Source organism: Beta vulgaris, chromosome 2 (genome assembly GCF_026745355.1).
Source record: "Beta vulgaris subsp. vulgaris cultivar EL10 chromosome 2, EL10.2, whole genome shotgun sequence".
Taxonomy (NCBI): domain Eukaryota; kingdom Viridiplantae; phylum Streptophyta; class Magnoliopsida; order Caryophyllales; family Amaranthaceae; genus Beta; species Beta vulgaris.
In genome coordinates, this window is record NC_079203.1 from 18937029 (window position 1) to 18947680 (window position 10652).

At 36.0% G+C, this 10652-nt stretch overlaps 1 long non-coding RNA gene across 1 annotated transcript; it reads left to right on the forward strand.

Moving 5' to 3' along the window:
* The first annotated feature begins 818 nt into the window (after positions 1 to 818).
* Positions 819 to 1684, forward strand: LOC125495153 (uncharacterized). Its single transcript, XR_007271836.2, has 4 exons — positions 819 to 972; positions 1076 to 1192; positions 1375 to 1434; positions 1580 to 1684. It is a non-coding gene; the product is annotated as an uncharacterized LOC125495153 (long non-coding RNA).
* Positions 1685 to 10652: the final 8968 nt, after the last annotated feature.

Sequence of the window (10652 nt, forward strand, 5' to 3'; positions counted from 1 at the left end):
TCTTGTTTCAAGGTTGGTCTCTTCTGTTGCAAGTGGTTGGTAATAATCGGCGTTGCGTAAGAAATGATGACCCTTGTGGTTTCACTCTTGTGACTTGGGTCATTTGCGTGAAAGTGACGAGCCATTTATACTTGCAATACATGCTAAGCAAGTATTTTATGTAACAGACCCTGCTGATCCTAAGTGGTCTATTTGTACCGGGAAAAAGAAGTATCCTTGGCATTGGTGATGTTGATGATGAGGAAGAGTATGATGCTTTTGAAGACACCCCACCTTCATCAATCCCAAAATCGATATAACTCCAGAGTCAACACAAATTATATGCGCATAGATCACACGGAAGGGATACTTGTCGACCCTTCAGAATGATGTCTTAGAAGGTTTTATGTATACAAGTTCGTGAATACGTATTCTATTACTTGATACGAGGCATATTATTGTGGTTCCTATTCTCAAATTATCTATTTTCTATCTTGTAATCTCTCTACGTTAGTTTGACGTTTTCATATGATATTTTATATAATGAGTAATGTGGAAATTTAATATACTTTGAATTTGAAAACTAACTAATGTAGCCTTCTCGATTTTGCATGACATCGCTTGACCCTTATGCAGCTCTTACAGAGGGCTTTGTTGTGCTCATTTATTATTTCAGAAAGCTATATTTTCACAATAAGTTTTCTCAAATAGATTCGTGACTGTTATGGATGTTGTCTATTAGTACATGGTTTTTGCTGAAATCAGAATGGCAATGCTGTTGGTTTGTCATTGCAGAGTGTTCCTGTTCAAGCAGGGCAGACACCACTGCTGTTGCAATAATTTGGGACACTTTTAACTAGAGGAAAGCTCTATGCATTTGAATCTTTCGAACTATCTCGCCTTGTTGTGAATCAGAACAAGAAAAATCTGCTGGAGAATTGGCTAGCAGAGGACAAATTGGAGTGCACTGAAGAACTTGGAGATCTCGTGAAGGTGTACTGGCAGTTTAATGGTTTTCCTTACTAGTCAAATCCACTACTTGTGATTGTCGATTGTTATCTTAATGTCGTGCCTACTTTTTATTTTTATTTTGCAGACTGTTGACACTGACTTTGCCTTAAAGATATATATTAAAGCTAGAGCAACACCCAAGGTTGTTGCAGCCTTTGCCGAACGCAGGGAGTTTGACAAAATCCTCATTTACTCTAGGCAGGTAAGAGAGATCCTTCATTATGCAGGCATAGTGTTGCTATTGTTTATCTCTCTTCTTATTACTCTTAAATCTTTATATTAGTTCCTTTTGGGTCCTTACTGATTCTTTCTGATATATTATACAGTGTATGATTATATGTGCCATAGAACCTTCTTAATACTAAATTTCTTCTCTTGATATAGGTCGGTTATACACCAGATTACTTATTCCTGCTCCAAACTGTTCTTCGAACAGATCCACAGGTGTGTATCTGACTTCAACATTCCCCTTCTGTCGGCAAAAAATAAAGAAAAGCCAATGTCTTTGTACCTTTATTCGATTAACCATTGAACGATTTATTGAACAATATGTTGTAATTTGTGCTTATTTTTCTACTCTACATTACAGGCTGCTGCCAATTTTGCCTTGATGATGTCCCAAATGGAGGGTGGGTGTCCCGTTGATTATAACACAATAACTGATCTTTTTCTTCAGGTGTGTATGTTTTTCTTTATTTGAGTATTATATTTCATGTGGTGTTCTTAGAAATTGTAAGGATTTTGGTGCAGCTGTTAAAGACCTTTCTACTTGTGTTAAGATTGATAAGGAAAATAAATCTGCATATACGTATTTGGTGAGTCTTGTGCATTTAAAGACTCTGATTCTGGAATCTGGATCACAAATATGTATGTCCATTTGGGTTCTTCTTCTCTTTTTTGACTGGTATCAATATCATCTTAATAGGGCTTGTCCTTGTCATCAATTGGTGAAGCCTAAGGTTCTACCATTAAATGTCTCTTAAGACATGAGTTGTATGCTATCTGGAGATATAAAGAAACCAAAACTGGAAAAAGATACAACAATCCTCTCTTGCTCTTGATTCTTTCTTGAAAAATTATGGTTCGCATTGCCTAAATACAGCGAGTTAAACAATGCTTGTACTGTCTTTTCGGTTGTGTTTGGGATTGTTCCTGGTAAGATTTCTACCCTGATGAAAAGATTTTCATCAAGTTTATCAGCTACTTGCTGCCATTTGTATAGGAGTTTTGTTAATCCTTGGTCTAATGTTCTAACAACTGTAAAAGTTGTTACAGTCTTAGGAACTGGGACAAGTTTAACCTTCCATGCAAGAAATACCCCAAAACTACCACCACCACCACCGCCACCTCTGACAGCCCAAAACAAGTCCTCCCCCATCGATGCTCGGTCGAGTATCTTCCCAAAGGGATCAACTAACCGGACATCGATCACATTATCAACTCCTAGACCATATTTTCTCATCATAGAACCATATCTCCACCACGACCACCTCTGACAGCCCAAAACTTGACTAGGATGATCAAATTAGACTAGTAATCGTCCTAATAGTCCTTAAACAACATATAAGACTAGAATGGAACCTGAAATTACATGATATAGTACGAAATGGATGAATTTGACCCAAAACAGCCTAAAACAGCCTTGAAACGACCTTTACTTGCACAAACTTGACTAGGATGATCAAATTAGACTACTAATCGTCCTAATAGTCCTTAAACAACATATGAGACCATAATGCAACCTAAAATTACATGATATAGTACGAAATGGATGAATTTGACCCAAAATAGCCTAAAACGGCCTTGAAACGACCTTTACTAGCACAAACTTGACTAGGATGATCAAATTAGACTACTAATCGTCCTAATAGTCCTTAAACAACATATGAGACCATAATGCAACCTAAAATTACATGATATAGTACGAAATGGATGAATTTGACCCAAAACAGTCGAAAACGGCCTTGAAACGGCCTTTACTTGCACAAACTTGACTAGGATGATCAAATTAGACTAGTAATCGTCCTAATAGTCCTTAAACAACATATGAGACCATAATGTAACCTAAAATTACTTGCTATGGTACGAAATGGATGAATTTGACCCAAAACAGCCTAAAATGCCCTTGAAACGACCTTTACTTGCACAAACTTGACTAGGATGATCAAATTAGACTAGTAATCGTCCTAATAGTCCTTAAACAATATATTAGACCAGAATGTAACCTAAAATTACTTGCTATGGTATGAAATGGATGAATTTGACCCAATACGGCTTAAAATGGTCTAAAACGACCTTTACTTGCACAAACTTGACTAGAACGATCAAATTAGAATTTTTATCGTCCTAGTAGTCCTTAAGAAAAATATTAGATTAGAATGTAACCTAAAATTACATGATATGGTACGAAATGGATGAATTTGACATAAAACAATTTTGAAATGGCCTTTACTTGCAGAAACTGGACTAGAACGATCAAATTATAGACTTGTAGTCGTCCTAGTAGTTCTTAAACAACATATAGAAAAGAATGTGACCAAAAATTTCATGCTATGGTTTATATTATATATATGTATATATATAATTGTATTTATTTGATCTTATTAATTATTAGGTTTACAACACACCAAGGGAGGAGTCATTTACTGTTGAGGAAATAAATGAAGTTCGAGACAAGTTTGCTTCCTTCATTACCGATTGTTGTCTATGAATTTAATTTCTAAATACATTGTAAACGTGTACTTTAAATCTATGGTAATGTTTTAATTTTGAATGTTTCTTTGTTGGATTTTGAATTTCATGTGCACTTTTTTGTATCAATGTACATATAATGTTGGTGATATAAGAAGGGCAAGAGGAGGTTAAGTATGGTGGTGAAAATGAGGCTGCAGGCGTTCTATTGTAAATTGTAATACTTTTAGGAAGCTAATAATACTAGCGCTGGTTTAAAAAAAAAATTACAACAAGTGCTTCGGTTGATTCATAACAATCGGAGCACATGAAGCACATGTGCTTCGGTTGTCTCTTATCAACCGGAGCACTTGCTCAAGTCTAAGCAATAAAACAGCATCATGTGCTCCGGTTGTTAGTGCAACCGGAGCACTTGTAAACTTAAGTGCTCCGGTTTTTAACCGGAGCACTTGAAAATTGCTCAAGTGCTCGTATGGGGTCTGCTAAGGGTGAAATACGGAGCACTTGTAGCGTTTTTAACCGGAGCACTTGATGTTTTTTCCACTAGTGTTACCGTGCATATTGCACTTTAATGGTGTGTCATTTGGGTTTAAGTACTTTTTCCGATACTCCAACCACAAGTGCCCCAGCTCCACCCCCGCTCTCCGTGCGTAATCTACATATACATAACTAAATTTTTTAGTTACACGCATATCATACACCGCCCCAAGGTCGTCAACTCGACCACCCTTGACAATGAAGTGGCAGGTGATAGACTCCGCTCTACCTTCTTCTATGGTACTCTTCGAGAACTCACTTCCGGAAGAGGAGCCACTTTCAACTTCTGCAACATTGTTTGAATTCTCGTGGCTACCTTCTGAATCAGATTGCTCAATTGACATACTAATGAGACATTTTGTGTAGAATGTTATTTTTGTTTATATGGGAATTGTGTGACATTACATTCATTTTATAGGCACAAATGGTTATTGGCATTTAATGCCCATGTCATTACTTTAACACTTTCACTTATTTGAAGTATTGTGATTGAAACATTAATTAAATACACAACCTACTGTCAGTTGCAATTAATTGTAAAGGGTAGAATTGTGACAACAATTATCCATCTTATAATGAAAAGCGAAGAAAAGCAAAAAGATAGACCGAAATCAAAATCACATCGAACTGGAGTACAGTAAACCAAGAATAACGCATATCAGCCCCATAATAACACACGATTTAATGGCCTATTTCCTTGCTTTCGTTTTATCGACGATCTTCAATTCATGAACTGCAATTTTCAGATCCCGTACTTCCTCCTTCAAACGATCTCTCTCTATCTTGAGTTTTGTAATTTTCTTCGTTTGTTTTTGCCTGTTCGACTTCTATTTAGAGTAATATAGCTGCCCTTTCATCTGTCATGACACCGGAGTCGATCACCTCTGAATCCCATCGGAAAAAACCGCAATCTTTTTCCTGCATTTATATTAGAAATTTACATAAGTATAATAAATATAATAAATCGAAGGTTTAATTTTAACAACTTACCGGCCACATTGAACAACCATGTAACTTCTTCCCGTAGTTCGGACCATATTTTGTTACTCAAAGAACAGCATCCAAATTGTGATTGCATTTAATTCGTGGACTTCCCGCCGTGAATGAGGTTGACTGAGAACCAGATGCATGCATGTGAATGTTCTCCTACCATTGCCGCTTTCAACCCCAAAAACATGCAATTCTCGAAATAAGTTTCAGGAAGGGTCCCTTTTAATAATTTTCGCAATATTACCGTTGAAATAACGTACAATTGTAACATACAACTTAAGTAAATATAAATTACAGTTATTTAAATTTAGTTTAAATTAAATATGGGATATACTATTACTTTATTAAAACTGACTTCATTCAACTAGCCCCAATTGGCAATTGGGTGTTTACTTATTACTTTATTAATAAATATATGGCGTTAAAACTAGGGTCCGTATGAGAATGTCTTGAGATAAGTGTATTTTAATAGGAAACAAGTGTATTTGAATGAGAAACCAATGTATTGTAAAAGGAAATAAGTGTAGTTCAATAATAAATAATTATAATTTAATAAGAAACAAGTGTATATTAATAAGATACAAGTTTAGTGTCATAATTAACAAGTTCAGTGACACAAGAAACAAGTGTATTGTAACAACAAACAAGTGTATTTTAATATGAAACAAATTTATTTTATATGTAATAAGTGTAGCTTCATAAGCAAGTGTAGTTTAACAAGAAACAAGTATACTTTAATAAGAAACAAGTGTAGTGACATAAGAAACTAGTGTATATCAATAAGAAACAAGTTTATATTAAGAAGATACAACTTTAGTGTCATAAGAAACAAGTGTAGTGTAACAACAAAAAAGTGTATTTTAAAAAGATACAAGTGTATTATAATAAGAAACAATTGTATTATAATAAGAAATGTATATTTTATTAATAAACAAGTGTAGTGTCATACGAAACAAATTTATTTTAACAAAATACACGTGTATTGTAATAAGAACCATGTGTATTGTAATAAGAAACATATACCACGACATGTCTGATCATAATCATTATAACTTGTAGATGTATTGTTTTACTATTGATTAGAATCGAAACTCTATTAGATGATTATAACATCAAATATATGTATTATTTTACTAATCATGTAGCGATTATGATCACAATCGAAACCTTATTACATTAATATAACTTGTAGATGTATTGGTGTACAAATCATGTAGTGATCACAATCGAAACTGTATTACATTAATATAACTTGTAGATGTAATCACTAGTGGAAAAATAGGGAAGGACTGCACTAAAAAAGACCCTTAGGGCTGCGCTTTTTGACAGCAGCCCTTTCAATAGTAGCCCTTCACTTTTTATGTAGGGCTGCGCTTTTACCTAAAAAGCGCAGCCCTTCTACGCTTGAAGGGATGCACTTTTTTCAACAAGCGCAGCCATCCTAAGCTTGAAGGGCTGCAGCCTTCATGAGCCCTCCTACTATGAAGGTCTGTGCTTTTTCAACAAGCGCGGCCCTTCTAAGAAAGAAGGGCTACACTTTTTTCAATAAGCGCAACCCTTCTAAGCATGAAGGGCTGCACTTTTCTCAAAAAGCGCAACCCTTCTTGCTTAAATTTTTTTTTTTTTGAAAATTAAAATCAATATCCCACCCCTGCACACCCTATCCCACCCCCTGCCTCTTCCCACAACCCCTGCCCACCCCCTGCCTCTTCCCACAGCCCCTGCCCACCCCAGCCCACCCCCTGCCTCTTCCCAAACCTGCCAGCCTACCCACCTAGACCCCTGCCTACCCCCACACCCACCCAGACCTGCTGCCAGCCTGCCCACCCAACACACCCACCCAGACCCAGCCCACCCCTGGACACCCCCTGCCCACCCCTGGACACCCCCTGCCCACACCCTGTATACCCCCTGCCCACCCCTGCCACACCCCGCCACAACCCTGCACCCCCATCCCAGCCTACCCAGCAACCCCCACCACCCCCCACCCAAAACCCCCCTTCGACAAAAAAAAAGCAAATGCAATAATATATGACAAGTGGAGAAAGGTAATAATTAACTTCAAATATATATTTAATAATGTAAAAAGTGTACATAGAATTGATAGAAACTAGTACATTCGAGCTAAAATGTATCATATGCAATCATCGGTAACGTGGGACGCCAACTAATCCCGAACTTCATCTATTTCTTCTTTTGTGAAGTTCTTCAAACTTGGTGTGGATTTCTTCTCATTATAAACCTTGCAAAACAACCAAGGAATAAACACATGTATAAGAATTCAATCATTTTACTGTAGTTAGTAGTTCTAAAAATGACATATACCTTCCCAAAATTCAATCAAAAACAAATGCAAGCCTAAAAGTCTACACACTAGTTATAATATGCCTCATATAATGATGTTCAAAGAAAATTTGGGGTTAAATGTCTTGATAAGTACATTTTGGGAGCAAAAAGGCCAAAATAGGCCGGAAATGGCCTTTTCGTTCCCGAAATGCAACCAACAACAAATGCAAGTCTAAGAATCTACATACTAGTTATATTATGCCTCATATAATGATGTTCAAATAGAATTTTGGGTTAAATGACTTGATAAGAACAATTTGGGAGCGAAAAGGCCAAAATAGGCCGGAAATGGCCTTTTCGTTCCCGAAATGCAACAAACAACAATTGGAACCTAAAAATCTACACAATAGTTACATTATGCCTCATATAATCATGTTCAAAATGAATTTGGGGTTAAATGAATCAATAAATACGATTTGGAAGCGTCAAAGGCAAAAATAGCCCCGAAACTAACATATACTAATTAATTAATAAGTACATACATTTTGAAGATCATCAACATGTGTGCAACGGTTGACGATATCGAGTATGAACCTCATGATGTAATACCCACACGCAAGTCCACCTTCTTGCTGCGGACACTAAATTCACCAAAGGATGCAATAAATAACATTGATGTTAGATGTGTATTATGTGTTTCTATATAAGGAAAAAAAATTAGTCATGTTACCTCGACTAAATGCCAAACAGGAGATTTTGGTGCTTGAAGTCCTCTTGCATTAGCCTCCTTCATCACACTACATCAATACATTATTATAAGGTTAGATGTACATTTAATATTAATAAGTGCGCATATGTTTAGTTTCGATTAGGCTACCTATTTCACAATGATTTGACTAGTAAGGGCCGTGGTGTTTGTTTACGCAAAGAATCAAAGTGGTAGGCTTCGTTACGTGACAAACATATTGCAATCAGTGTCTAATGATTCCTATAATAATAAAATATAGTTATTATTAATCGCAGAAAAACTAATAGGTCAATTTAATTAAAGTAAAGTGAGTTTAAGAAGCATACGATTCAATGTAAGGATGAAGAATCATCTTATATCCAAGACGAGAACATGCTTTCAAAGAAGACTTGAGATACCCTTTCAACTCCTTTTTGTTTCTTAAGCAACTGTCTCTCATACTATGCTTGGACATGACCAAGCAAACATTGGCTCACTAGATGCAATCAATTCATTGTATAATAGCCTGAGAAATCATATTGATTAAAAGAAAACATACTTATTATGGAAGTTAGTTGAATTGAAAACTACTTAATTAAGTCATATATATGTATATATAATGCATATTTAATTTATATACTAAAGTATTACCTCATGAATGTTTGTATCATGGAAACATTCAACTCTTCCCCACGTAAGAATTCTTTAATATCAACCTTAGAAATGAAGGTCGATGTATCCTCAAAGTAGTGGAGTTGGTGGTGCGACAACTGAATCTCAATCATTGCTTCATCGTTTACATCGCTAGCGCACTCATGTAGCCAAAAGCACGGAGAAGTAAGGCCTTGCACCACCTTGATCTCCGTAATGAGTGGACACTTTGTCATAGAAATATTTACTTTCTCCACTTCATCACGTCGGCCTTCCTGAGGTGAACATGCCTTCTTTCCCTTCCTGTCGGCCTTCCCCGAACCCTAGTAGTAATTAGTCAAATTAAAAAGATATTACTGACAATCATATTTACATAGGAACTATAAAAGAAAAAAATATAATATATAGGGTTTTTCTACGTTATGCCCACGTGTTTTTTCATTTTCTACGGTGTACCCTATCTTTCTGGAATTTCTACACTGTGCCCTTGCGTTATCTATTTTTAATACAAAATGCCATTGCCGTTAAGTGGTTGTTATGTGTCCCGTTAGTGAAATTAATAATAATTAATTAATTGAATTAATTTGAGTAGAAGTAAAAAAAAAAACATGAAAGGGAAACTTTCCCACCAAAAAACTAGGGTTTGACTCCCTTTTATTAACTTCTTTCCCCTTCTCCAAATCTTAATCTTCTTCCTTTTCTCTTTGAAGCTCCTCTCCATCATCCACAATGTCAACTGAAAATTCTTACTCAGTTGCGGCCTTGGAATGGGAATTCTTCACTCCCAAGTGTAATTGCAGCCCCCCAAAAAACGCGAGATTGCACATCTCTTGATCTCAACGCAATCATGGTAGGGCATATTTCAAGTGCGATTTTTGCAATTTTTTTGTGTGGTTGCACAGTGGACATATGATTAGATGAAAAGATGATGCAGATGCTTTTTTGCTCTGGGATTTTGTTTTTGGGACACAGTGCGAAGAAGAGGGAGTAAGGAAGTTCAATGATCAAAACATGAGAGAGAGGAGGAGGTGTATTTTATTTTATTTTATTTTTGTTCGAAAAAATTATAAAATTGACGGTAGGTAACATATTTAATGTCAAACCTAACGTCCGTCATTAATAAGCCCTCAATAATGGCGTTTTGTATTAAAAATAGATAACACAAGGGCACGGTGTAGAAATTCCAGAAAGATGGGGTACAACGTAGAAAATGAAAAAACACGAGGGCATAATGTAGAAAAACCCTAATATATATATGTATATATATGTATATATATATATGTATATATATATATATATATATATTATATATATATATATATATATATATATATATATATATATATATATATATAATGTTGATCATTGTACCTCATCTGATAACCGCACCAATGCACGCGGCTATAAAACATAACAACCAAGGGCATCAGTCACTGACAGTAGACCAACTTCTGCATTCGGCAGCGGAAGAGGTAATTCTTCGAAACCGGGCACAATCTCTAAAACGCTGACCACATAGTTAATATCAGTGACTGCCTGGTTGTGCAATTATACTCGGTCCCTAAGGGGTTGTGCTTGGCCATAAGCAACGAGAATGAAACTGCCATGACCATCTCCTCGAGCTAATAGCTCACATGGTGTCTCTTCCTTTAAAAAAAACTATATTCATAGTTAGTCTATGAAACAACGTATAAATATAGTAAGAATTTCATGCATTTATGAACAATAGTTGTGATATTAAGTGATTACTGTGAACTCCGGAACTGGATCAGGCTGTGTA